The sequence below is a fragment of the Castor canadensis genome, chromosome 1, assembly GCF_047511655.1.
Source record: "Castor canadensis chromosome 1, mCasCan1.hap1v2, whole genome shotgun sequence".
Lineage (NCBI taxonomy): Eukaryota > Metazoa > Chordata > Mammalia > Rodentia > Castoridae > Castor > Castor canadensis.
In genome coordinates this window covers 89,240,469-89,267,543 of record NC_133386.1, presented here as the reverse complement: position 1 = coordinate 89,267,543, position 27,075 = coordinate 89,240,469, and positions in this window count along the sequence as shown.

Below are 27,075 nucleotides of genomic sequence, written 5' to 3'. Positions count from 1 at the left end.
AGAAAAACCTAACATTGATTGCATATAACCTTTCATTAGTTAACCTTGCATTCATTAAAATGAATAGCATTTATATCTTGCTAGTTATAACTCTTTGTTTATTAAGTAGTTATGGAGATAGAGCAAATACATGTCAATAGATGCAAGGAATTATCCCCCAAGAGGATGTTTTGTTAGAGCTAAGAATATTTCGAATTCTATTCAGTGCTAACTTCAAGAAAGTTACAGTTCAATGATAGTCAAATAGGAAGAATTGTAATCTGTGCTTGTTAAAGAATAGTAAGATTTCTTTAGCATTTGGTCAAAAGGTCATAAAAATTGCAAATTGGCAGTCACTTGAAAGAAATCACAACACATTTTCATACCTTTTGTGTTAACTAAAGTGTTGAGGAGAAAATGTTCTTAGTAGTAAAGAGGCATTTTACCTAGAAAGAGTAAATATAGGACATTGAAATTATTGATTCTTACTTTGATGACTATCCCAGAAGATGTTTGAATGGTAATCATGCCCTAGATCTCCACTGAGTACCCCATTAAACCTCTGTTGAAGGCTGATTTCCAGCTCTGATGTACAAATAAAACCCTTGGGTCTTCAGAGTTCACAGGAGAGCAGGATGGAGGTGTGGATTGCTTAGCAGATAATGCTAAAGGCTATTTCTTCATTCTCTCCATAATTTGGTCTGTCCCTAGGTAGGTCAGCCTGTGGTACACTGAGATGTACAACCTGGAGCAGTTCTTCTGGGATATCACTGGTATTTTCCTCTGAACTGAGGACTCTAGAAAATGTTTCTCATTGGAGAGACTGCATTGTATAGTGAGGTTAAAAGTATGGTAGGAAGTACAACATAAGAGTGGAAAGTTCAGAAAGAAAACTTCATCTCTGCTTTGAGGCTGCTTCATCCTCAGTAGAAAAGACAGGGCAACCATATCTGAAGGTCAACTCTTTTCTATTTTTTAAATTACTTCTTATTATTGTTGTGCTGGGGGTACGTTACAACATTTACAAAAGTTCTTACAATATATCATAATTGAATTTACCCCCTCCAGCATTCTCCTTTATTCTTCCTCCTCCCATTCCTGGAATAGTTAAAAACAAGCATCATTTTTCCATTTACATACACATGTACACTAAACTGGCACCATATTCACTCTCCTACACCCTATCCCTACATCCTCCCCCACTTTCAGAGGTATCAATACCCTCCAAAGCAGAAACTGTTATACCCTCCTGTTCTCCATTTTTATAAAAAACAAAATGACATTTTTTGTTTGTTTAGGATAGCTATACAGGATGTTTCCTTGTGACATTTCCATGTATATATGTATTATAACCAATACAGATTCATCTCAATTGATCTCCTTTCTACCTTAGTCTCCATCTTATGGTAACTTCAAAAGGTGCAGGTCAGCTCTTGGTCCAAGTAGTAACCCCAAGTTAAGTTTGCCTCACCTTTCTTTGTTCTTTGGTCCTATAGTAATTTACAACTATGCTTAAATGTCTTGTTTGGGGAAAGAATAATGAGTGATTAACATATTATAAAATTAATGACTTAAATAATCTCAAAGCATTAAGTTCGAGAGAATTGTAAATCCATTAATAATGAACTAAAACTTGCAGAGTAGGTTATAAGCTCAGAGCTGAGAGGGCCCTTTGAGAGTTTTTTGGTTAAAAACTTTCATTTCTGAGATGAAGAATTGGATTTCCAGTAGCTGAAGCTTGAAAGATATGGGAAAAGAAAGCTAATTTGTTATCGGACATACTAAATGTGAAGTGTCAGTGAGATGTCTGCTGGGAATATTAATTAGGCATTAGGTAATGTTATCACAGTCCAGGCTTCCCACTCTTTCTATGTGCTGTGCATTCTGGAACAAGTTTTTCTAAAGATAATTATAGCTCTGGTAAATATCACATTTGTGTTACTAAGAAGGGTAATATTTCTTTGTTATAGACCCTTGCGAACAAGGAGGTTACATTGGCATCATTAAACTTTCCACTGAGCACTTCCTCCTGAGGATTATACATAGGAAACTGTATCTACTGTAGCTCCACATGGGCCATCCTCTACTCTGAGGCGTTATTCTCTATAACTTCAGGACATGGTTTTTGTATAGGAACCTATGTCCTCCATGTGGGTGCCAGTGGGCTGTGAATGTACAGAAGGCTATAAACCTCTGACTCAAACACACAAATCTATGCATGCATATCAGCATTTAGGGTTCAGTTGATAGAAAGGAATTACAATGTTGGAGGAAAATGAAAACCATAGATTTGCCATGTTCCCCATTATTCAAGAAAAAAGCATGCTTGGAGAAATGACCCAAACAATCTATGTACATGTGAATAAATGAAAAAAAGACCATTTGTTAATAGATATAATAATAAATATAATATAACAAAAAAAAGAAAAACACATGTTAAAATAAAAATTTCTTGAAGCAACATTTTATAGAAATTTCTTGACCTCAAGTCTTTCTTTGTGACAAAAATATTATTATCTTAAAACTCAGGGATTCCCAGATCCAATTGCTCATTAGAATCACTTGGGAAACTGCATTTCTTTTTAAATTTCTGTTAAATAAAAATACCTGAATTGTACCCAAACCAATGAAATCAGAATCTTTGAGAAAGTAGTCCAAAAAATTATAGCTTTTTAAAACTTCTCAGGTATTTTTAAGTTACAACTAGATTGAGAAACAAATCCATAGCTTCTATAGGATTTTCCATGTATCTTTTCTGAAAGCCAATCCCATTCACTGTGCTTGCTTCTGCCCCAGAATCAGAGGATTTAAATTTTCCATGAAAAGTAACTACTTGGGAATGAGAAAGGGCTGAATGGTAAGTCTAGCAGTAAGATAAGTGGAGGTTACTTTTGGCAGTCTAATTCTGAGAGGGATTTGGATGTTCAGGCACAAACAGTGTGGTTTATCTTACACAAGAGGACACCAAGGAAATACCGTTAAGATTTTTCAATCAACTGTCAGAATGAATGACAACAAATTTCTATATTTTTCAGATCTGATTGCCTAAATTATTGCCTAATTTAAATATACTAAGTTATTGCTTATTGCTTAATTAATATTGCCTAAATATTGCAATTTGCCTAAATTAAATCAATAAGTAAAAGACATATACACAATAAACATCTTAGAACATTAATAAATCTCAGAGACAATTAGAATGTCTTAAGGACAAGGTAAGTAATATGCACTTCAGAATCAAATGTGAATAAAGCAGCAAAGACTTGTGAATCCCATAGTGATCAGACAGAATGTGTCATATATTCTTTGAAAATAAAAAATTCTCACTTTGCCAGTATTAGCAAACTCTATCTTTAGACCTAATTGTTTACCTGATTCACACAAGACCTCTCCTCCCATAATGGAATTTCTGTAGCATGTTATTAGGCAAGGAAGTGTTTGCTCCTTTACTCTTTAAAACCGTATCCTCTTCACTTGTAAATTGTATTTGCTTTGACCTGTGGGGAACAATATACAGGCCCATTGCTGAGCCAGATATCATTTAATGGCTGCTACATAAAGATCCATCCAAGAGTTGTAGTTACTTTTCCTAAGAACTTCATTAATTTCTTGGCAAGGAACCGTTTTTAACTCCAATCTCTGTCTCAGTGGGGTTCTGGATAGGGTAAGGAGAAACTGCTGGGGTTTTGTTTTGTTTTGTTTTTTGGGTTCTTCTTCTATTCCCAGTGAAGGAAAACCACTCAAAAGTCAGGACTCAATCAACCACAACAGAAGCTCACACAATGACAAAAAATGGACAGATATCACTATGCATTAGCTAGATTCATAATTTATTTTAGGGTGATGATATTTATATATCTACAAAGTCACCAATCTAGCCTCCCCCAAAAGACAAAACAATTGTAGGGTAACAATTTTTGTATATATTTTTCTAATTTTCACAAATAGAATGCAAGCACTTTAAAGACATAAGGTATGCCTTAATCTGTGTGTGATACGTAGCAGTTATATGTTGAACACATTGCATGTTCTCAGTACGAATTGATTATTTATTTCTATGCTTTGTATAATACAAAAGAAATAACAAATCCTAGTCTTTCACTAGGCTGATACAAGTACACAACGGATTCTCTCTGCCTCCTGAAAGAGGCTAAAGAGATAATCCTTTCAGAATAAAAAGACGCTGCTGTAAGAATCACACACAATCTGCTTGGGACCCGAATGAGGTGCCAGTAGGCTCTTAATACTTGAATGTTAGAGATCAGCTTATCAATTCATTCGTTGTATGGTTGCTTTTTTGCTTTTATTTGCTGGGAATGTTTTGAGACCATTTTCTTAGATGTTTCTCTGAAAAATATTAGACTCCACTTCTTCCTTTAGTGCATCTGTGCCAGCGTTGTCTCAGAAATGTGAATAGATAGAATGTATAGGCAACAAAAAATATATTCCTATAAATTCATTTATTTATTCATCCACCAAAAAATTTGAAAGAGGTCCTACTCTGCAGGTATTGTTCAGGGAGCTTGACATATAATAGACATCAGAGCAGAGATAAATCTGTCTTCACTGGGTTTTCCTTCTAGTAAATGGAATTCTTTCCAAGTGTGATTAAATTTTGATGAATACTAACCAATTACTGTTGTTGACAAGCTGCTAAATAAACATTTTTTTAGATTTTTAGTAAAATATTAACTTCAGTTTTACAGTTTTAATATCTTAATGCCTATGTGTATATGTATATATATAAATGCACACATGTCACATATATAGTCATGAATATATATAGATATCATACATAAATATAAAATGCTTATATGAGTATATTTTATGTTAATATAAAATGTAGGCATAGTTTTTTTGAGACAAGTTCTAATTATGTAACCTACATTGTCCTCAAACCCATGATCCTCTTGCCTCAGCCTCTTGAGTACTACCATAATTTTTTTCTTGCTATTTTCTTAGGCTTATGAAGAACTCAAAGGTTTTAGACATACTTTTTAGTTCACGAAAATGACAAAATTAATCTAGTTTTAGTTTAGTGTCCTGAATTAGAGAAATGTTGGTTGGCATGGTACTAAATATTGTTCATAAATCATAATGAAGAGAAAAGGCTAAATAATGTCTGTGATGTACAAAAGCCAAGATAATTCAAATTAAGATTTTCATTAAAGACCAAGAATTTTAAATTTTAAGAACATTTTGATATCAATGAAATTGTCATATTGGAACATAAGTACAGTTCTCATATTTTTTAAAATGGGGAACCAATGCTAGAACTTATTTCTTTTTGGCACCTACTAAATTGAGATAAATAATATGATAGAAATTATATTTGCTACTGTAACAAACCAACCTCTTCTACCTATGAAAAATTAGTGAATAATTGTTCGTGTGGAATTTATCTTATTCTTTGCTCTTGATCTTTTCCAAGACCTACAAAAGGAATACCAGTAAGTTTTTGTTATGACATTGGTTTCCTACAAATGTTCCAAGAGTAGATCAGGACAACCACAACTTCCTTGAACTTATAATAGTGACTATGGATATATTCAAAGGCCAAAGACTTCCTCAGAATGATTGACAGTGTGCCCAGTATGCCTATGACTAACATTTCTATTAGGGGATGTAATCTCCCACTTCAGAAGTAGTTGCACAATACAAGCCATTTTGTAGAGAACTTAGAAAACCTTTGAGGAGCTGAAACTCTCTTTAATTTTCTATCTTTATGATAACAAAACATTTTGGGGCAACTTTATTCTTTTAAATTCAACTCTCAGAGTTATCGGTTAGTTCAATGTCCCCTAGTTATATGTTCTGTCTCCTTTTTCTTAAGGTTTAAAAGAATTTTATATATCCTCAGAGTGCCAATGACCCTAGTATAATAGTCTTCAAGAGTACCCTTTTATATTCAATCTAATATCCATCACAAATGCATTAGAAATTCTGATATTTCACACAAAGTGTTATACATTATCACATCAAAAGAAAGATGCCACCAGGAAAGATCCTGGTTTGATTTTTCCTTTCTCTCCTCAGACTAACAGTCAGAATAGAATATAGGAATTTTTTTTTATTTGTAAAGAAATTTCATCTTTTATTTTCCCATTGTGAGACTTATACAAGCATATAATGGAAAGTATGATGGAAATACATGAAAATATCTGCAGCAGCAATGACAATAATAACAAAAATCATCTGCACTTCTGCATTACAGAAATTATGTATATATTCTTATATTTTCCTAATCTTTACTAGAATAAATATTTGGGTTATTTCAAGAGCTATAAGTACAATATAGATAAGATTTTTTAAATTCTGGATTTAGTAAGTTATTGTTTTTCTTTAAAATGTTCTATGTGACTGATTCTGAAACATCATCTTTTAGATTTTGCCTTAAAACGTTGGAAAAAATGTGAGACATAGCAACTTATACATAAAACACCAAAGATAGTCTTCATGAAGAAGTATCAAAAGAAAAAGAAACAGAACTGAATATCCAACCCCTGGAGAGTTTTGACTTCCTTAATGTTAGCAGCCAGCTACAAATACTCTTTAAAACAAAAATGTCAGTGGTTGTTTTGACCACAAAAGTGATTTAGTGTGCCTTACCTCTTTGTACTCATGCCCTGATATGATCAGTTTCCTGTGAGCATAAATGAAACCTAAATCTTGCTTTTTGCCTCTGGAATACGGCAAAAATAAAGGAATGTCACCTTTATGATTACATCATAGAAGACCACAACTTATGGCTTTGATGAATCAAGTGTGCGTGTTGGGGAGGTCCACATGGCAAGAACTGAAAGCAGTCTCATCTGGTATCAAAAAAGGAACCAAGGCCCTCAGTCCAACAGCCCTCAAAGATGTGCTACCACCAACAACCACATGAGCCTAGAAGTGGTCCTTCCCCATTCTTATCTTCAGATGAGAACCTAGTCCTTGCTAACATCATGAGTTTAATCTTGCAGAGGACCCAACTAAGCTTTGTCTGGACTCCTAACCCATATAAACTTTGAGTTAATAAGTATATTGCAATATTGCAAATTTATCATAATAATGTTATGCAGTAGTAGAGGATTAATATGGAGTTGCTAACTATATTTCATCACTGTGCTAAAGGAAAAAAAATTAAATTTCCCATTTACTTGATATGCAAGTACTTTAAAGCAATAGCATTTCTAAAATTTAATATGTGCCAAGGTTTTATGAGGAATAAATAGAAAGGAAGGATTATTATGCCTGCAGCAATTGGAGAGGACTTTCAAGAGAAAGTAGATCTTGGTGAATGAGTAAAGATCAAATGGACAGAGAAGAGTGAGAAAAGACCTTCGGGTGTCAATGTCAAATAAACATGCTGGCATGAAATCAATTTCTTTTACATGTGAAAAAAGCACTAATCAATAAGTAATGTGGTCTCTGTAGAAAGATTTTTGCGGCATCAGGGAATGAGGAATTGTACCTCAGCAATAGCAACCTTTCTTAAAATCAGGATTGTGTGCATATCTTCAGTTTTCTTTCTTTTTCTTTTCCTTTGTGCACATCTCCTGATGATCACCTAACACTCTTGTGAGTGTTCAGGTATACACACTGGATTTCCTCTACTATTACTCTCTGACTGAACAAAAGAATACAAAGAATCAGTACTTAAGAAGCTATTAGGATGTCTCAAATGGGTACAGTACACAATGCCTAGGAATTATGACAAGAAATAAGGATAGACTGAGAATGTATTTTCTCCCTTTTAGATGTTGGGACTCAGCCTAAGAAATTGGTGTTGTTAATTAGTAGATGTTACTCCCTAATCTTACCAATATGTTTCTAGCTTTATATATTTCAGACATTGTAACAACTTTACTAAGAAAAATAAAGGTAGCTATTATATTGACAATGAGAGTCTATTGTCTTAGCTTCTGCTTATAGCACTGCAATTGAACCCCTCTAATATTATTGTAGTGCAATTTACTTATGTTTCTTTTTCTTTTTGATTTTTGTTTAGAAACACAGGCTTACTTAATGCAAATTTCCATTTACAGAGGGATTGCTTTCCTGTGTGTGCCCTCTTCTAATATTATATAATATGCAGTCTTTACTATCAAGCCAAGAAAATACATAGGTTATAGGCAAAAAAATCAATCTCTTTACTTTTGCTTATTTCCTAATAAAGGTAAAAAGTGATGAAATATGTTATCTGTAGGACCCTCTTAGTCTTAAGGACAAAAAAATGTTTGAAATTAAAAATTACAGCAAATAAAATGCACTTAAATTTTTCTTGTTGTTTTGGCAATTTTTAAGTAAATATATACTCATTATTTATAATTTAACTTTAAGGCATTACGTTTTTTAAATCACCAATACATTCACCAAACTCATAGATGGCTCGAACTACATTGTTAATACATTGTGCTCTGGTGAATTAATAAAACACAGTTTGAAATTATGTGGGGGATTTTGTTTTGTTTTGTTTGTGGTACTTGGTATTGAATCCAGGGCTCTCATGCATGAGGCAAATGCCCTCTACCACTTGGACCATGTCCCCAGTCCTTTTGTTGTAATTTGTGTGTTTGACATAGGCTCTCAATACCTTTTCCCAGACTGGCCTCAAACTCTCAATTCTCCTGTCCTCACCTCCCGCTTAGCTAGGATTAGAAGCATGCACAGCTATGTCCAGCTAAGAATAATTCTTTTAATTCTATTAGTGTAAATTAATTGCACAAAGGGGTTCATTATAATATTTCCACATAAGCACATAATGTACTTTGATCAAATTCACTCCCTCTATGACTCTTTCTTAACTCCTCTCCCTCTCCCCACTTTTTAATGGTTTTTAGTGAGTTTCCTTATGTTATTTTCAATACACACACATACACACAAATAATGTACTTCTATATATTTACCCACTATCACCTTCTCCTCTACCCTTCCCCATCTGAGTGGGTCTGCATCCCCCTTTTACAATCATATCATATTACTATTATTATTTTAGGTTTAGATTTAGACATGTGCAAAAACCTGCAATATATGTCTTTCTTATGCCTTGACTTATCTTGCTCAATATGATGATCTCCAATTCTATTTTCCTACAAATGACATCATTTCATTCTTTATTACTAAATAATGCTCCATTGTGTATACATGCAGCATTTTCTTTATTCAGTTCTTGAGCACCTAAGCTGATTCCACAGTTTGACTTTTATGAATAGTACTTACTCTAGAATCATTGAGTATGATTTCTTATTTGTGAGCCCCTCTTATGAGAATATGTCACTCTTGTTTGGGTTTTTATCAGTGAAGAAAATAAACAAAGAATTTCTGTCCTGATCCTTCATCTGAGTAACATTTTACTACATATCTTATGGACTAAGTTGATCAAGTAACCAACTAGTTTCCTGAACTGAAAATCAATGACAAATCTTTTTAGCTAATAGTAAGCTTTTTTCTATAAGAACTGTACACCCCAACAACTATAATACTACTATACTGCCTTTCTTATCATCAAAATGACTATAGTCTGTTTGATCAGTGTTGACACAAGACTATTGTTATTTTGCTATGTGGAATATGCTATAAAGACTGAGATTTATAATCAGTCTGGTGAGATGAATACAAAGAAGGAAATTTTAAAGGAATTCTCAGGAAGTTAGTTTTTCTTTTTTTAACCTTTGTACATGGGCAATCAGAACATGTGTGCAAGGAAAGAATGAATCCAACAATGGAAAAAAGGTTTCTATGAAATAGTCAAGGTTTCAGCAAATATATTTAGTTGCTTGGTTAAGCTAATTCTAGTTTCTCTCTGCTGCATGCATTTTCTAAGTTTTTTTTCAAGTGAAAACAAAGCTCTTATATTGGGGTAATAGAATTAATTTATCAAACACTAAATGGAAAACACAATGTAAAGTACTAATATTGTAGATAGATAGGTAGATAGATAATATTTAAGCTGAACCTCCAGTTTTTGTGCTAATCTTGGCTCTTTAACCAAATATATTAGCACTGTTTCCCATATTTGTATCATCAAGACCATCTGCCTTTAGGTTCATAATATCTATATCTATCTCTACTTTTGTACATATGCCTGTACTTGTATATGTATCATCTGTCTACCTGTCTTGAGACCTAAACATATACCTATATTTATCATGAAAATTTCATAGCTATTGATAAGTTTCTTGGTGAAACATTGAAATGTTAGGTCAACATCATTCATCTGATATAATGATTTAAGAAAGGGGAGCAATATTGGTTTTTATAAGCTCTACTTAGGTGAAGTTTGTCATTCCTTTTTCCATTTATAGATCTTTCTTCTCCTTATTACCATCACTCCATTTCTCCTTCATTCTAACACAAATATCTTCATCCATTTTTCAACTGTGTGAAGATGTTATGTAAACCCTTGCAAATACACACTTGTAATCTGTTTTCTTTCCATAAATTCATCCCAATTGGGGGAATAGGTAAGTGGTTGCTCAAGTATCTACTGTTAGACCTGGACATCATGTTCCATGTGATTACACCAAGATAACAGCACTACCTGCCTTCAGTGTCTTTTGATTTCTGGAGACAATGGGGCATTATGATAATGTTAGTTTATGTCATTATTGCTGATGATAACTACACTCAGAACCTTGTCAAGGTCAACTAAACATTCCTGGATCTTCTTCAGCGAAGTATTTTAAGTAAAAATTTGTGCTACCATTTTGTCAGCTTCTAAACTTTAAGATTTTCCTCATTTGCCCTAGGCATGCTGTGAGGAGTTGCTAGCATATTCTGCTAACTCAATCACTCTTGTTCTTGGGTCTAACAGACAGCAGATTGTCCAGTTAATCTCTAAATCCTGTGTATCATTGCTATTACTTTGTGGTATATTACTCTGACTCTTTTTAGAATAAGTCAAAGCCACATGTCATCTTAATTACTGTATTTCTATTCCTGTTAAATCTATTCCAGAAATTTTTAAAGGTGATCCAGTTTTTCTGTATATATTTTACCTAGTTAACATTTTTGCATCATACTTATCTGATCACTGTCAGGTTTCACTGCTTACTATTTGTCAAACTATATGTTAAATGATTTTTATAAATCACCTAATTGAGTCCTTAAAACCTGTGCAGCATGCATTGCTGTTTGTTTTTTTCAGGTTAAAGCAAAGATATTAAGAGTAGCTTACTCAAGATCATACAGATAACTTATTATGGAAACTATATTCTTAATAATTACCCCTAAAAGACTTACCTTCATTTTTCCATGTCTCTTTTCATAATTTAACATTACTGTTTAGGCAACGTTTATCATATGATTACTAACTTTATTATATTGACTTAGATTGTGTGTGGTTATCCAAAGTAGATTTGAGATACTGTTGTATGACCATATGCTCATTTTTGGTTGACTCCCACAATATTTTATTCAGCATATATTTAACTGAGCAGGAAAACTTAATAACGAGGAAAATACTCCTGTGCTCCATTTCCTTAGAGTAATAGTCATCTTTGCTTTACTTCAACAAAATGCCTGAGGCAGTCAACTATAAAAACAAGTTTTAAAAATTCACATTTTAGAGTTGAAAGTCCAAACAACATAGCACAGGCTTGACAAGAGTCTAATGGCTGATGGCAGAGTTCACATGGTTAGAAGCATGATACCTTAGACTAAGAAGCAGAGTGACTCAGTGGTCAGGCTCAGACTATTACATCAACTTACATTTGCAACAACTCACTCCAGTAGTTCAGTATTCCCTTCCAACAGCAGTGTCCTTCATTGGCCCAAGGACCTAAGTACATCCCACTAGGATCTCAACACTTTCAGGCTGAGGACCAAGCTTCCAACACATGGACTCTTACAGAACAACCCAAATCCAATCCAATATCACTTAGCCCAACAGAGAACATATGTATCTGAAAAGAGATGCTCAAATTTTATCTTTAACATGTAGGACTAATTAAGAATGGACAAATGGACCCAGAAGAATCAATGTCAACAATAGAGATATCTAAACACTCTTGTTAATTGAGGTACTCTTCATAACAGCCAAAGTATGGAACCAGTCTCAGTTTCTAGCAATAGGTGAATGAATAAAGAAAATCTGGTGCAAATACACAATGGAATAACCATAAAGAAAAATGAAATCATGTCATTTGTAAGAAAGTGGATGGAACTAGAAATCAGCATGGTAAGCAAAATAAGCTTGAGTAACAAAGACAAATCCAACATGTTTTCTCTCATATGCATGACCTAGATTTTTTAGTTTTTAATTTTTAAATTTTTATTTATTTATTTCTTTTAGTGGCACTGTGGTTTAAATTAAGGGCCTCACGCTCATGTTCACTAGACAGCTGCTCTTACTGCTTGTAATATAGGTCCACCAGTGACCTATATTTTTTTAAATGTCGTGAAAGTACCAGGGAATAGGACATAAGGCAGGGACCAGTAGGAGAAGGGAAGGAGAACAAGAGAGAGTAAAAGGTAGTGAATAGGATCAAAGTACAATATATACACTATGAAATATAATGAAACCCATTTTTATAATTAATATATGCTAATACAAAAGAATGGAGGAGTTGGCTACTATAGGCAAAAATCATAAAAGAAATCTGTCACCACAACCCTCTTGCCCTAAACAGTTCCATAAGAGGAGGATCTGGTATATTTTAATGTCTCAGATATATTTTGAAAGTAAGGAAAATAATAAACAGGAAGGTTTTACTTTGGAAGAAGACACTGTAATGTGCCTGTAAATAGGGAAACAGACCATTTTTCATTAGCTTAATCAGGATTAGTATATAACTACAGACAAATTTTTGTATCACATTGCTGGGTTATAATAACTAGCAAACAAGCATAATTGGTGTCATAGGTGGTAATGATTTATGCTGTGATTGGCCCATACCTTTGAGAACTTTCAGTTTGGACAGGGAAGACAGCTACCTTATTCATAAACATGTGGGAAATACAATTTTATACTAGGCCGTATGCTTCAAAATGAAAATGAAAAGATCTTTCTATATTTTTAAAGTTGTAATTCAAAGGAATTCACAATGCCTGATAACAATAGCATTTTCTATGCAACACCCACTCTGTCTTTGGTGTCAAATTGAATGGGATATAGCAAAAGAACAGTCAACTTCTGCCCTTAATGTTTTCACCTCAATGAGACAAAGTCATCATACAAGTCCCTCTACTTTTTTTCCCATAATGAATTAGATAAAACTGACAAATATATTTGCACTTTCTATACATTGACTCACTTGTTTGTTGGCACGAGTAACTTTCAGTGATATCCATGTCACTTGAGTTTGGCACCTGAGTGACTGAGAGAATGGAATTGGCTTCATTAATGTTTAGGGAAACAGCTGCAAAAAGAAGTGAAGACTGTGCCATTTAGAAGGCCCAGCAGAGAGAAAGGTGAGAGGAAATGTAGTCATGTGCAAAACTTCTGTTAGTGAAGGATAAACAGTAGCCTAGAAAGTTTGAGTATTGTGAAAAGAAGTTTATTGTGCAAAGGAACAGATGAGAGAGAAATGTATTGAGGAGTCTTGAGGGTTTTCTTACTGTTCTGAAGAGTTATATCCCCAAGGTATGTTCACTGCCTAGAGAGAGGGTGAGAAAGTGTGAAGTCCAAAAGTGTTTGAATATATCTTGTGGGAAGAAATGGAAAAGGGATGAGATTAAAAGAAAAAAATTACTTGGCTTAGAACAAGTAAATAAAGGAAGCCAGAAGGCAGCAACTTCTATAATTATAAAAGGAAACAGGAATTGTGAATAAGAATTAGCAGCCACAATGCAGGTGACAGAGGGTACAATATTCACTTCATCATGGTAGGGCATATTCACTGCAGGGAGCAGGATGCAGGAGAACACTCATTGTCAAGCTTTAGTAGGAAGGTGGTGAGGACAGCTTCCAAGGAGTGTGACTTAGATCAACCAAGCCCTACAAAGTGAGTGGGAGGGATTTGTTCTTCCTGGGTATCTTGAACTGGGTGTTTTGGGTTAATATCCTACCAGTACCAATGTAGAAAAGTAAACTATTTTATTTGTAGGGTCTAAACACAAACAGATTGGCACTAATTATCAAGAGTTAGGGCATGATATTAGTTTTGTCTTCTAACAAAGAGTATTGTCTCCCTATGAGTAAAAAAATGAAATAATGGAAAAGCAGCCAAGGAACATAAAAGACAAATCTTCATCTAATGAGAAAAAAAGGAACAGGAACTAGTGCAAAAGAAAATAAGGCATTCTTATCTATCCTCCACATTTTCAGACCTCTATGAATTTGCTCTGTTTATTCACAGGCCACAGTTGCTGACTGGACTTATTTACACACATTTTAGATGAAGAAATAAGCAAAAAAAAAAAAAAAAAAAAAAAAGCAACCTGCAAAATCCATACCCCAGTTACCTCTTGATAGAACAATAATGCTGCCATTTTATAAATTAGCAGCACCTCATGGAAAATGGAGCCATTCCCCCTCCTTAACAAGGTTTCCTGTCCTCCCAAAAACAAACTCCACTCAAGCTCCACCTCCATCAGGGACCCCTGGCATATGTGCCAACCCCTGACCCTCCCTCTCCTATAAAAGGCCATGCCTGGCCTGAACCCTTTCCCTTTTGTCCTTTCTTCTTCCTGCACTACCTCATACCTGCCATTAAACCCTGCCCTTGGACATGAGTTTTCTTTGTGTGGCATTTTTCCTAACATTTGGTGCTGAAACCCAGGATCAGGTTGAGTTCCCAGCACTGACCTTGCTCTCCAGGCTTTCCTCCAAGATCTGAGCTGCTTTACTCAGACCCCTGATCCTAGAAAGCACCACCCTCTCACTAGCTCACAGGAAAGTTCCTCCTCCCCAGTGCACCTCCAACCGCCATCCACCACTGGCCAATCTTCCCTCAAGGTCCTTGCTCCCTCAGTGAGTCCTCCTCGCATGTAGAGCTGTGATCTCTCTCTCTCTCTCTCTCCCTCTCTCTCAGCTCGCTTTTGTCCCGGGAACCAGGTTTCCCACTAGGGACTGTGGTGCCCCCCCCATGGTGAAGACATTCCCTCTGGGTGGTGTGTTCCACATCTCTCTCTCTGTCCTGAGGACCTGATATTTCGGGGATGCCCGCCATATCTCTCCTCAGGTCAGGCCTCACTGTGGGAGTTGGACCTTCCAAAATTCCCTCAGACTTCCCATTGGGATGTCTCCTGGCCAACTTTGGGCCCCTATGCCTCACACCTGATCTTAAGCCACGAAAGCTCATTTTTCTCTGTAATCAGGCTTGGACCCAATATCCATGAGACAATGCCTCCAAATGGCCACTTAATGGCACTTTTGATCCTAATATTTTAAGGGATCTATACAATTTCTGTGAGTGCACTGGCAAATGGAAGGAACTTCTCTACGTCCAATCCTTTTCTTATCTCCACACCAAACCTTCCCTCTGTACCTCCTGTTCCCCTGCACAGGTCCTACTAGCTTCTAAACCAGTCTCAACACCAGCCAAATCCTTCTCTGAATCCCCTCCTGACTCTGAAGCTTTCCCTTCTTTTGACCCTGCTAATGAGCCTCCACCTTATCAAAGACGGTCTTCCATTGTTCAGCCATCGGCTCCTGCCCCTCCGCCTACTCCTCCTTCTGCTCCTCCTCCCACCCTTCCTCCCACTTCTCCTTCCACTTCTCCTCCTGCCCCTCCTTCTGCTCCTCCTTCTGCTCCTCCTCCTGCTCCTCTTCCCACCCCTCCTTCCACCTGCCCTTCCACCCACCCAGGACCACAGGATCCCATGAGCCCCCCACACACTCACTCTCATGGACCCCCCAGTCAGCCAGTTTCCATCTACCCTCTCTAGGAAGTGACAGGAGCAGAAGGCATTGTGAGGGTCCATGTCCCCTTTTCTCTCGCTGACCTCTCTCAGATAGAAAAGCACCTTGGCTCCTTCACCACTAACCCTGATTCTTATGTTAAGGAATTTCAATAATTGGCTCAATCCTATGACTTTACTAGGCATGACATCTATCTCATTCTTTCCTCCACCCTCCTTCCAGAGGAGAAACAACATGTCTGGGATGCAGCTAGGGCACATGCAGATGAGGTCCATCACACCACCCCCACCCATCCTGTAGGAGCTACAGCAATCCCTACTGAGGAGCCTCATTGGAATTACCAAACCGGTGACAGAATGCTTAGGGATCAGATGGTTACCTGTTTAGTGGTGGGATTAAAAAAGTCAGCCCAAAAGGTTGTTAATTTTGATAAAATCAGAGAAATCCAACAAGAAAAAGAGGAAAATCGAGCTAGTTTCTTGTCCTGGCTCACAGAGGCGCTACGACACCATACAAAAGTTGACCCTGAAACTAAGGATGGGACAATTATCCTATGACCCACTTTATCTCCCAGTCAGTGCCAGTTATCAGAAAAAAACTTAAAAGGCTAGAAAATGGCCCTCAGACTCCACAAGCTGAAATTTTAAACGTGGCCTTCAAAGTCTATAATTACCAAGAAGAACAACAAAGGGTTGATAAGGAGAGGAGAGATAAGGCTAAATTCCAGATGTTAGCACAAGCCCTCCTACAAAAGCCTCCAACCTCTAACTCCCAAGGCCAGGGAAAATCCCGAACACCTCCTGGCCCATGTTTTCGGTGTGGCCTTGAGAAACACTGGGCCCGTGCTTGTCCTAAACCATGCTGCCCACCGGGACCATGTCCTAAGTGCAAACAGGAGGGCCACTGGGCAATGGATCCCCTCAAGGCGGAGGGTCTAAGCCCCCCAACCGTCCCTCCTCCCTAACTGATCTTTTAGGACTGGCGACTGCGGCTGATGACTGACGAAGACGAGGACTCCCAGGCCCGAAGACCATAACTTCACTGGAGCCCAGGGTAATGGCCATTATTGACGGTAGGCCTATCTCTTTCCTCCTGGATACTGGCGCCACCTTTTCTGCCTTGCTGGAGTTCTGGGGACCTACTGAGCCTTCTTTAACCTCCATAGTCGGGGTGGAGGGAACTCCTACCCAGCCCTTAATGACTTTTCCTCTAACCTGCATACTGGGAGATACACTTTTTACTCACTCCTTCCTAGTCCTCCCTACTTGCCCCCAACCCACTCTTGGGAAGGGACATTTTGTCAAAATTCCAGGCAACTCTCACCTTACACCCACCCCCTCTTAAGCCGCAATCCATTAACCCCTTGTCTCCATCCTTTCAGCCCCTCCTTGCCATCATGGGTTCTCTGCTTCTACAAGCCCCTCCCGACCCCTTGCCCTTACCCACTACACTGGTAAGATCCCATTGTGTGGGACCTCCAGAACCCTGCAGTCCCTACCCATCATGAGCCAATCTTTATTACTCTCAAGGACCCCTCTGTTTTCCCAAACCAACCTCAATATCACATCTCTCTAATCCACTTACAGGGATTAAAGCCTATCATTTCAGAGCTTCTCTCTAAGGGCCTTCTTCACCCAACCCACTCCCCCTATTCTGCCTGTAAAAAAGCCCAATGTGTCTTATCGGCTGGTACAGGACCTCCGCTTAATCAATGCGGCATATATATATACTCTCCTGTCTCTCATTCCTGGTACCACCACCCATTTCACAGTCCTGGACCTAAAAGATGCTTTCTTCACTATCCCTATCCACCCACAGTCCCAAAACCTCTTTGCCTTCACCTGGACTGATCCAGATTCTCATACTTCCCAACAACTGACCTGAACTGTTCTGCCTCAGGGGTTCCGGGACAGTCCCCACCTCTTTGGCCAAGCTCTGGCTAGGGATCTCTTTACCCTCCATCTCTCCCCAAGTAAACTCCTCCAGTATGTAGATGATTTCCTGCTCTGCAGCCCCTCACTCGAGGATAGCCAACGATACACTGCCCTTCTGCTTAATTTTCTGGGAAAAAAGGAATACCGGGTGTCCCCTAACAAGGCTCAACTCTCTCTCACCCAGGTAACTTACCTGGCCCTATTTATCTCCCCTACTCATAAGGCTATCACCACAGATCGTAAGGCCTTGCTAGCCTTTCTCCCTGCCCCACCACTAATGCTGAAGTTCTCTCCTTTCTTGGCCTGGCTGGCTATCTCAGAGCCTGGGTACCCAACTCCAGTCTAATGGCAAAACCTCTATATGAGACATCCAAGGGTTCCATTCAAGAGCCCCTGGACCCCTCTCAGCCTGTGTCAAGTCATTTTAAAACCCTCTTACAAGCCCTATTACAAGCCCTGGCACTTCGTTTGCCGGACCTCACTTATCCCTTCTTCCTTTATGTTTCTGAGAGGCAAGGGTTTGCCATAGGAGTTCTGGGACACAACATAGGGCCCTCCTTCGCTCCAGTAGCATACCTCTCCAAACAGTTAGACCCCACAACCAGGGGATGGGCCCCATGCCTCAGGGCCTTGGCTGCCACCTCTCTCTTAATCCAGGAAAGCAAAAAACTTACCTTTGGGTCCCCCCTTAAACAGTTTACTCCCCTCATAGCCTCTCAGAACTCCTCACATATAAGGGACTTTACTCCACGCCCCCCTCTCGTATCCTATCCCTCCAGGTGGCCTTGGTCGAAGATCCCACTCTAACTTTCGTTTCATGTCCCCCACTTAACCCAGCTACTCTTCTTCCTCTCTCTTCAATACCACTAGTTCACTCCTGCCCTGAGATCCTTGAAGAGCTCCTTCCCTGCCCAGACCACATTCAGGAGGGCACCCTTTCTCAGGCTGACTACACTTGGTTCATTGATGGCAGCTCCTTCATTCACAATGGACAGCAAAGAGCTGGATATGCCATCGTGTTTGATTCTGCTGTCATTGAGGCATGCCCTCTCCCTTTGGGCACTACTCCCCAGAAGGCAGAACTGACTGCCCTGGCCAGAGCTCTAACTCTGGCAAAAGACAAAACTGTCAACATTTATACTGACTCTAAGTATCATTTCACACTTTACTGTCCCACTCTGCTATCTGGAAAGAAAGGGGATTCCTAACTACAAGAGGAACTCCCATTATCAATGCTGCCTTAATAGCCCAGGTCTTAGAGGCTTCACGCCTCCCTTCCTGGTTGGGCATTACTCATTGCAAAGCCCACCAGACTGACTCCTCCATAATTACCAGAAGAAATAACTGAGCGGATACAGAGGCCAAGTGAGCGGCCCTCCAAACTGCACCCCAATTGGCCATGTACCCCCTTACCCCAGCTTCCTCCCCTCCTCTCACTAAACTTTCTCTCCCCCCTTCTGAAGTTAAAACTCTTCTCTCCTATTTACATATGCTTTTTCATTCCAATCTTCATGCTCTTTACACCTTTCTCCGCCAATCCCTTTCCCTATCTCCAGAAGACATACAATACCTTAAACAGATTACCCAATCCTGCTCAATTTGCCAGCGCACAAACCCCAACTCCAATATTAGGCCCCCTCCCTTTCTTACCCACCAAGCCAGGGGATGTCTCCCTGCTGTGGATTGGCAGGTGGACTTCACACATATGCCTCCAGTAAAGAGGATTAAGTACCTCCTGGTATTGGTAGACACCTTCACAGGATGGGTGGAGGCCTTCCCTATGACCAATCAAAAGGCCTCCACAGTAGCAATGACATCATCCCACAGTTTGGTCTCCCAGCCTCTATCCAGTCAGACAACAGGCCTGAGTTTGTTTCCTCTATTTCCCAAAAATTGGCACAAGCCTTAAATATTCACTGGTGGTTTCACATTCCCTATCACTTCAAATCTTCAGGTAAAGTCAAACATGCCAATTGCACGCTAAAAAATACTCTCACCAAACTCTCCCTCGAGCTCCACCTAGACTGGACAAAGCTCCTACCCCTAGTCCTTCTCTGCTTCCAGGCCTCCCCTAAAAGACCACTCATGCTCAGCCTCTTCGAGCTCCTCTATGGCCATCCACTCCTCCCTATCATTCCCCTAACACTCCCCCCACTCTCCTCAATCCTCTCCTCACTTTTCTTCGCTCTTTCCTTTGGTCTCATGCTCATGATCAGTTACCACAGCCCTCTGACACCACCAAAATAACTCCCACACTCCAAATGGGAGATCTAGTTTATCTAAAAAGTACAGCCACACCCAGCCACCTGCAGGAAAAGTGGAGAGGCCCACTTAAGGTCATCCTTACTACACCATGGCTGCTAAGCTAGCAGGATTTCCCTCCTGGGTACATGTTCAAAATCTAAAATTGGCAGCCCCACAAAAGACCTACCAATCTCTTCTTACAGGACCAACAAAAATAAAGATCTCCTACCTTCCCAAGATTCCAGAAGACAGAGACACACTCAAGGAGACTCCCAGGGCATAGGCAGGAGCCCTATGCCTGGGGACCTGGCATCTCACCTACTCACTCTTTATACTTCCCCCTCCCATTCTTTCCTGTCAGTGTCTGCCCACACTTTTACTCTTTCCTATATACACTCTACTCTGAGGTTTTAGATTCCCCCCCCCGTATAATCAGCCTCCCACCTTTTTCATACCTTCGTTTCCCTTATTTCATAGATTGGATAGCCTACCTACATCTCCAAGGTACTCTCTCAGACTTTACTCCTGAAGAAATCTACTCATTTTCCAGCATACTCTTCACTTTACCGTAAACAACTCCACCTATGCTTCCACTCCATCCCTTCCTGTGGGTAATTCTTGTCCTTGTCCCTTTCCTCCTGAGTATTGGCCTGTGGGTAACTTCTCCCCCTGAGTGGAGATGGCCCCATCGCGCAGCTCTCTGTTTTGGATACCTCGCCCTGTGTGCCTTACTCTTTGTGCTCTCTTCTTTCTTATGACCTGTACCCTTGTGAGCCCCAAACTTCCGCCCTGCCTGTGCACTTCATCTTATTCATACCAGCACAGGGCTTGCTATGATACAGCTATCCCATGTACAATGTGGGGCAAACTGCACTGGACTGCAAGGAGTAAAGGCAGCAATGCGGGCTATACTTGCTTTGGGAATCATGGGCAACAAGTGTGCTGGACTGAGCTCACACATTATGGTATGTCTGACAGAGGAGGAGTCCAGGATCAGGCATACAAGAAGGTCCTTCGCACCCAGGTACCTCAGGTTCTTGACAACATATTCTTTCCCACCAGAAAGCCTCTCAAAATTCCTTTACAAACACTGTCCCTTTCTGAAACCCTTCTCCTCCAGGTCATAAATACCACTCATCAACTACTCAACCACACTAATCCTACTCTAGCCCATGGTTGTTGGATGTGTCAGCGAACTGGCCCTTCTCAGGTCATTACTAGCCCCATAAATATTTCCACACCTCTTACCTTAAACTGTTCCTTCGCCAAAAGTCCCACTGCCTCCACCCTTTCCCCAGTTCCCCTCTTCCAGCCAGCCCCTCTCTGCCTACAGAGTTCCTCAGGGATAGTCGAGGTAGGTTCCCTGGTGACAAAAAAATGTCACACTACTAGGGCGGCCAACAAAGCCAGGAACAATATCTGTTGTCCCCCCATTACAAGGACTCTCTTTTTATGCGGTCAGAGTGTATACTCCTGTTTACCCCAAGCCTGGAAGGGCATCTGCACTCTGGTATTTTTGGTCCCTGACATGGACATTATTACAGATCAGGACCTACTCATCCCTCTCACCACGCATCTTCGATCAAAATGGGCAATCCAGGCCATTCCCTTGTTAGCCACCCTGGGAATAATGGCTGCCTTGGGAACGGGGGTTGCAGGAATAGGAACTTCTATCCACTACTACACAAAACTCTCTAATTGATTGATAAGTGATCTCCAAATGGTAGCCAAATCTATCCTAACCCTACAAAAACAACTTGACTCTCTAGTCTCAGTTGTACTCAAAAACCGACGAGGCCTCAACCTGCTCACTGCAGAAAAGGGTGGTCTCTGCCTATTTTTACAAGAGGACTGCTGCTTCTATGTTAACCAGTCGGGAGTAGTAAAAAATAAAAGTAGGCAACTCCAAGAACAATTAGAAAAACGGAGAAGAGAATTGGAGGACTCTTGGAATCCTCTAGGGAACAACATTTCACAGTGGTTCTCCTGGTTAATGACCATCCTAATGCCTGTATTTCTTGCTCTCCTATTCTTAAGTTTCCTCCCTTGTATCATAAGAACAATACAAGGATTTCTTTTAGACTGTATGTCTGTTATTGCTAACCAAAAATTTAACCAGTTGTACCTCCAGGGATACCAACCTCTCCAAAACCACCTGGAAAACTACTGTGAAGGCCCCATCCAGGATGCCACAGGAGCCTGAGGATCCCGCCCCACACAACACCCCCTGCCAGCAGGAAGCAGTTAAAGAGGCTGATGCTTCACCCCAATTCCTGATCCTCAGCCCCTATCTTCATTATTATTAAAGAAAAATGGGGGAATGATAGAACAATATTGCCACCATTTTATAAATTAGCAGCGCCTCATGGAAAATGGAGCCATTCCCTCCCCTTAACAAGGTTTCCTGTGCTCCCAAAAACAGGCTCCACTCAAGCTCCACCTCCATCAGGGACCACTGGCGTATGCACCAACCCCTTACCCTCCCTCTCTTATAAAAGGCCATGCCTGTCCTGAACCCTTTCCCTTTTGTCCTTTCTTCTTCCTGCACCACCTCATACCTGCCATTAAACCCTGCCCTTGGACATGAGTTTTCTCATGGGTTTTCTTTGTGTGACATTTTTCCTAACACCTCTGACTTTTCATTCTTTATTTCCTCTACTCTTTGTTATGACTTGATCTTAAAGGTGTACCTGGAAGGCTCATGTGTTTAAGGCTTGGTCCCCAGCTAATGGCCCTGCTGGGAGGTGCAGCACAATCTTCAGGAGTTGAAGTCTGGAGGAAAAACTTGATCACTGTGGGCATGCCATTAAAGAGAGTTTTGGGATCCCTTTTCCTGTTTCTTTCTCTCTCTTTCTGTTTCCTGGACTCCATGAGGTGAGCAGCTTTGTTCTGCCATGTGAAGTTCTGCCTTGTTACAGATTCATAAAAAACCAAAAGCCAAAATAAACTGTTCTTCCTTTAAGCAGATTTTCTCAGGTGTTTTGTTCATAGTGACAAGAGGAAAGCTCATTAACATAACATTACTCTTTGGCAAAATTGTATTTATAAAACTCTGCATCTCCTAATTGCCTCTCTATAGTCTTTCATAAAACTCTGCCTAAAATAACTCTGCTTTCACTGAGTAGAAGTACAATTTTAGGAAAACTATCCAAATTCACAACCTTGGTACTATTGACCAAGAGGGCTTGACCTTCTCCTCAACTTCACCAGACTTTAGTGTTCTTTCTGACAGTCCTCTGACCTCTATTTTCTTAGAGGTATTATTTTAGAAAAGTAGGAATTGCAATTTCTTTCTCTTTCCCTTTGAAATGTAAATAAATCTTACTACAGCCTCTTGCCAATTTTGCAACTAAGGAATATCTTTTTTAAGGACCTGGAAGTTATCTCTTTGAAAAGTAATCATGAAGGAAGGTAGGGATCATATCTCCCAGTCTTTGTGACAGATAGGAACCTACATCAATAGGTACCAATTAGCAAGCACAGATGGCCTAATCACAGAATAAAACATTTGCAAACTCAGGAATAATCACACATCGTATTGATAAACTCTCTCCCACTCCATGTCCTCCAGTACTTTTCCACTAACCTACCCCCAGAGTTTTAAAAGCTTTTGTTTCAGTGTAGTTGAGTTCAACCTCCCTTCCTATTGTTACAGTTTTGAATAAGTCTTCATTGTCTGATGAACTTTGACCAGGGCAATTTTTCTATATACAGTACAATAGAATAACACAGAGAATGGTAAAGATATCTGTGTGAGCCACTGAAGAAGGCCTATGACCTATACTATATACAAAAATTTATACTTTTATTCATAATCTCATTTAAGTGTGATAATATTATCCCTATGAGGAAAGCATGATTTAGCCTACTTTTTATAAATGAGGAAAGAGCTTACAGTGGAGAATTTATGAAGAAATATTAACTAAGTTTGTCCAGTATGATAAAAAGATATTATGACGTTATGCAGGAGTGCTAGAATACTGCTGTTTGTTTCTTCCCCCCAAAATCATATATCTTTTCTATTAACACATTATTTGCATAATATTTTCCAAAGTACTTTCACATATATTAACTAAATATTCATTTCCTAAATCTTGTGAAATGGATTTTATCATTACCATTTGTAGATAATTACACTGAAGCAAACTATTAAGTAATTTGCTCTTAGTGATGATTGAGAAAGAAATTTTTAAGCCCTACTGGCTTTAACTTGTGTCTTGGTGATAAAACATAAAGAAACAAAAGTTATAGGTTTCAGCCATTGATGAAAAATAGAAGAATGAGAAGGTATAGGCTTAGGGACTCTGAGCAGACAAGAATTTTGCTAGCCCTTGCATCTTTTAGAAAGAGGAAAATTGGTTACAAACAGTTACATACTTATAACCATAAAACTTAAATGTGTGCCTCTATCTACTTTATTATAAAGTTAGATTTCTAAGTCTGTTTGATAAACAGGACAAAGAACTGTTGTTTACTACTAAATTATTTGTTTTACTAGTTTAAAGACTTACTGACTTATAACCTTAAAAATGGAATATGTTTGATATAGAAAACTGTTTGTTTGAATGCTTGCTGTAGGAAATTGTTCACTTAAAGTTGTAAACTATCTCTGCCAAAGGAAGTTAATTTTTCCTACCAGTATTGATAATTAGCTTACTCTGACCTAAGTGAAATTGCTGTAATTAACTACATTTACATTGGTATAAAAGAAGTGAGCAGAAATTCTTAATATCAAGAATATTAGCTGAAGGCAATTTGTTCTTTATAAAAATTTATTTCACAAGTAAAAATAAAGTGATTAGCTGTTCTAAAAAAGACACATGACATATTCAAGTGGGGATAATTGAATAAAGTAGAATCAAAAGATAAAGCACAAAAGAAGCAGGTTTGCCAAGTTAGGAATAACTGTTCAAAAATAACTGTCCAAGGATGGTAAGGCACCCTGAAGCAAGAAGGCAGCTGTCACCACCCCTCTTCAAAAAGGTTAAGAAAGGGAAGCAGTTATAGGTACTCAGATAAGAGATGTAACTATGGGTGATGTTACTAGACAGGAGCTGTGATCTTCAGTAGATAAGTACATTTTACCTACCAACCCACAGACTCATCATGAAAGAGACAAAATGAACATCCTTCTCACAAACCCAACCTAACCAGAAGTCCAAGAGCATAACTTATTGGTCCATGTGCAAAAGTTCATTCTAGGGCTCAGAACTTGGACCAAAGGGTAGAGATAGACATGAGGAGCAGAGCCAGGTATATTACATTTGTCCACCAGCATCCACCCTCTCTTTTGCTCAGATGAAGAGCGTGTGTTCTCAACTCATAGAGTTGGCAAGGGATTATCAGCCACCATCACAGGGGCAAGACAAATCAGTTAAACTGCAGCTGAAATCTAAGGTGGTGACCAAAAATGTGCATGGAGGAATGACTAGTTAACATAACACATGGCTGCTATAGACCTTACTTTTGTAGGTGGTCAAAAGGTCTTCTTTAGCAAATAAACCTTTATCCTTCCACACCCATTTCATGTTTTCCTTGTGCTCTCCTTGCTACTATAATAGCTGGACAAGTTAGGTGGACCCAATAATTTATGCCTGTATAATCTGAGTCTTTGAGTTACTGTGGCTCTCCACTGACAAAGAAAGACCTAAGAGGAATCCTAATGAACATACTGTTTCTAGATGTAGTTGGCTCTAATACCCACAGTATAAATTTAATCCAATTTCTACTTAACAATTCAAACCTACTTCCTTGGACAATGACCCTCTCCCTATCTGTTTGTTCGGTGGCTAGAATAACCACAAATTGCCAAAAGACAATGTCAATTTCCAAATTTATGGAATAATGGCTTTTGTAGAAACAATCCCTTCCCTTCACACTAAGCCTTTCAAGTCAACCAAGCTCAGAATTGAAGGTAATAGGAAATTTACAAAAAAAGAATCTTTTAAATGGAACCCACTAATATCTATGCAGGTGGTAACACAATATATTGATTGCTAGTTGAAAGCATACCTCACTTTCTGCCAAACAGCACTGCAGCTGTACTGGCATTGTCTTCTAGCTGGTTCTTTAAGTGGGGATTCACTAGGACATTCCCTCCTTCCACCTGGCACTGCCTTTGGGGTGGTGGCACACATACACCCCAAATATACTTTATTTTATAAGTATGATGCCTTTATGCACTTTCTTTGCCATAAAATGAGTTCCCTAGTTAAAAGTAATGTCATATGGTATAAGACTTTCCAACTAAAATAAGAATTTTATAAGTCAGAGAATGGAAATATTAACAGAAGTCTTACAAACAGAGGTCATATATGATAGGGGGAGGGTAAAAGAAGGAAGTTAAGAAGGTAAATATGATTGACATATTCTCTGTACAAGAATGAATATAGAATTTTTAAATCTGCTGAAACTACTATAAGAAAGGGACTAAGTTATAAAGAAAAAAATACAGGAGATGAACCAATTCAGGTTATAATACATATATACATGAAAATGTCACAAGGAAACTCCCTGTGAAGGTATCTAAAACAAATGGAAATGTCATTTATTTTAATTTACAAAATTGGAGAACAGGAGGGCAGAACAGGTCCTGCCTGGAGGAGGGAGACTTGGTACCAGTAGTAGCTGGGAAGAGGAGTGGAAAAAGTGTGGGAAGATGAATATAGTGCAAATACTCAGTATACATGTATGCAAATGGAAAAATGATTACCTGTTGAAACTGTTCTAGGAATGATGGGGGGGGGAATAAAGGAGAATGGTAAAGGAGGTTAATTCATATATGATACATTTTGATATATTATAAGAACTTCTGTAAGTGTCACAGTGTACCCCTGCCCAACACAACATTAAAAATAAAAGACAAGTCAGTATCTACTTCTATAATTCATAAGGTGTCTCCAACTATACCAAGCCTGTACTTCTCCATGTGGGCTGTGTTGAACTACTACTCATTTCCATTTTAGGATCAGAAGCAATGAGGTCCTGGGTAATCTTTTTTTGTGTGTGTGGTATTGAGGTTTGAAGTCAGGACCTCATGCTTTCTAGGCAGAGCCTCTATCACTTTTGCTACTGTACCAGCCCAGCAATGAGGTCCTGAGGAGAAACAACATCTCTGTTTGAGGCAGTTGT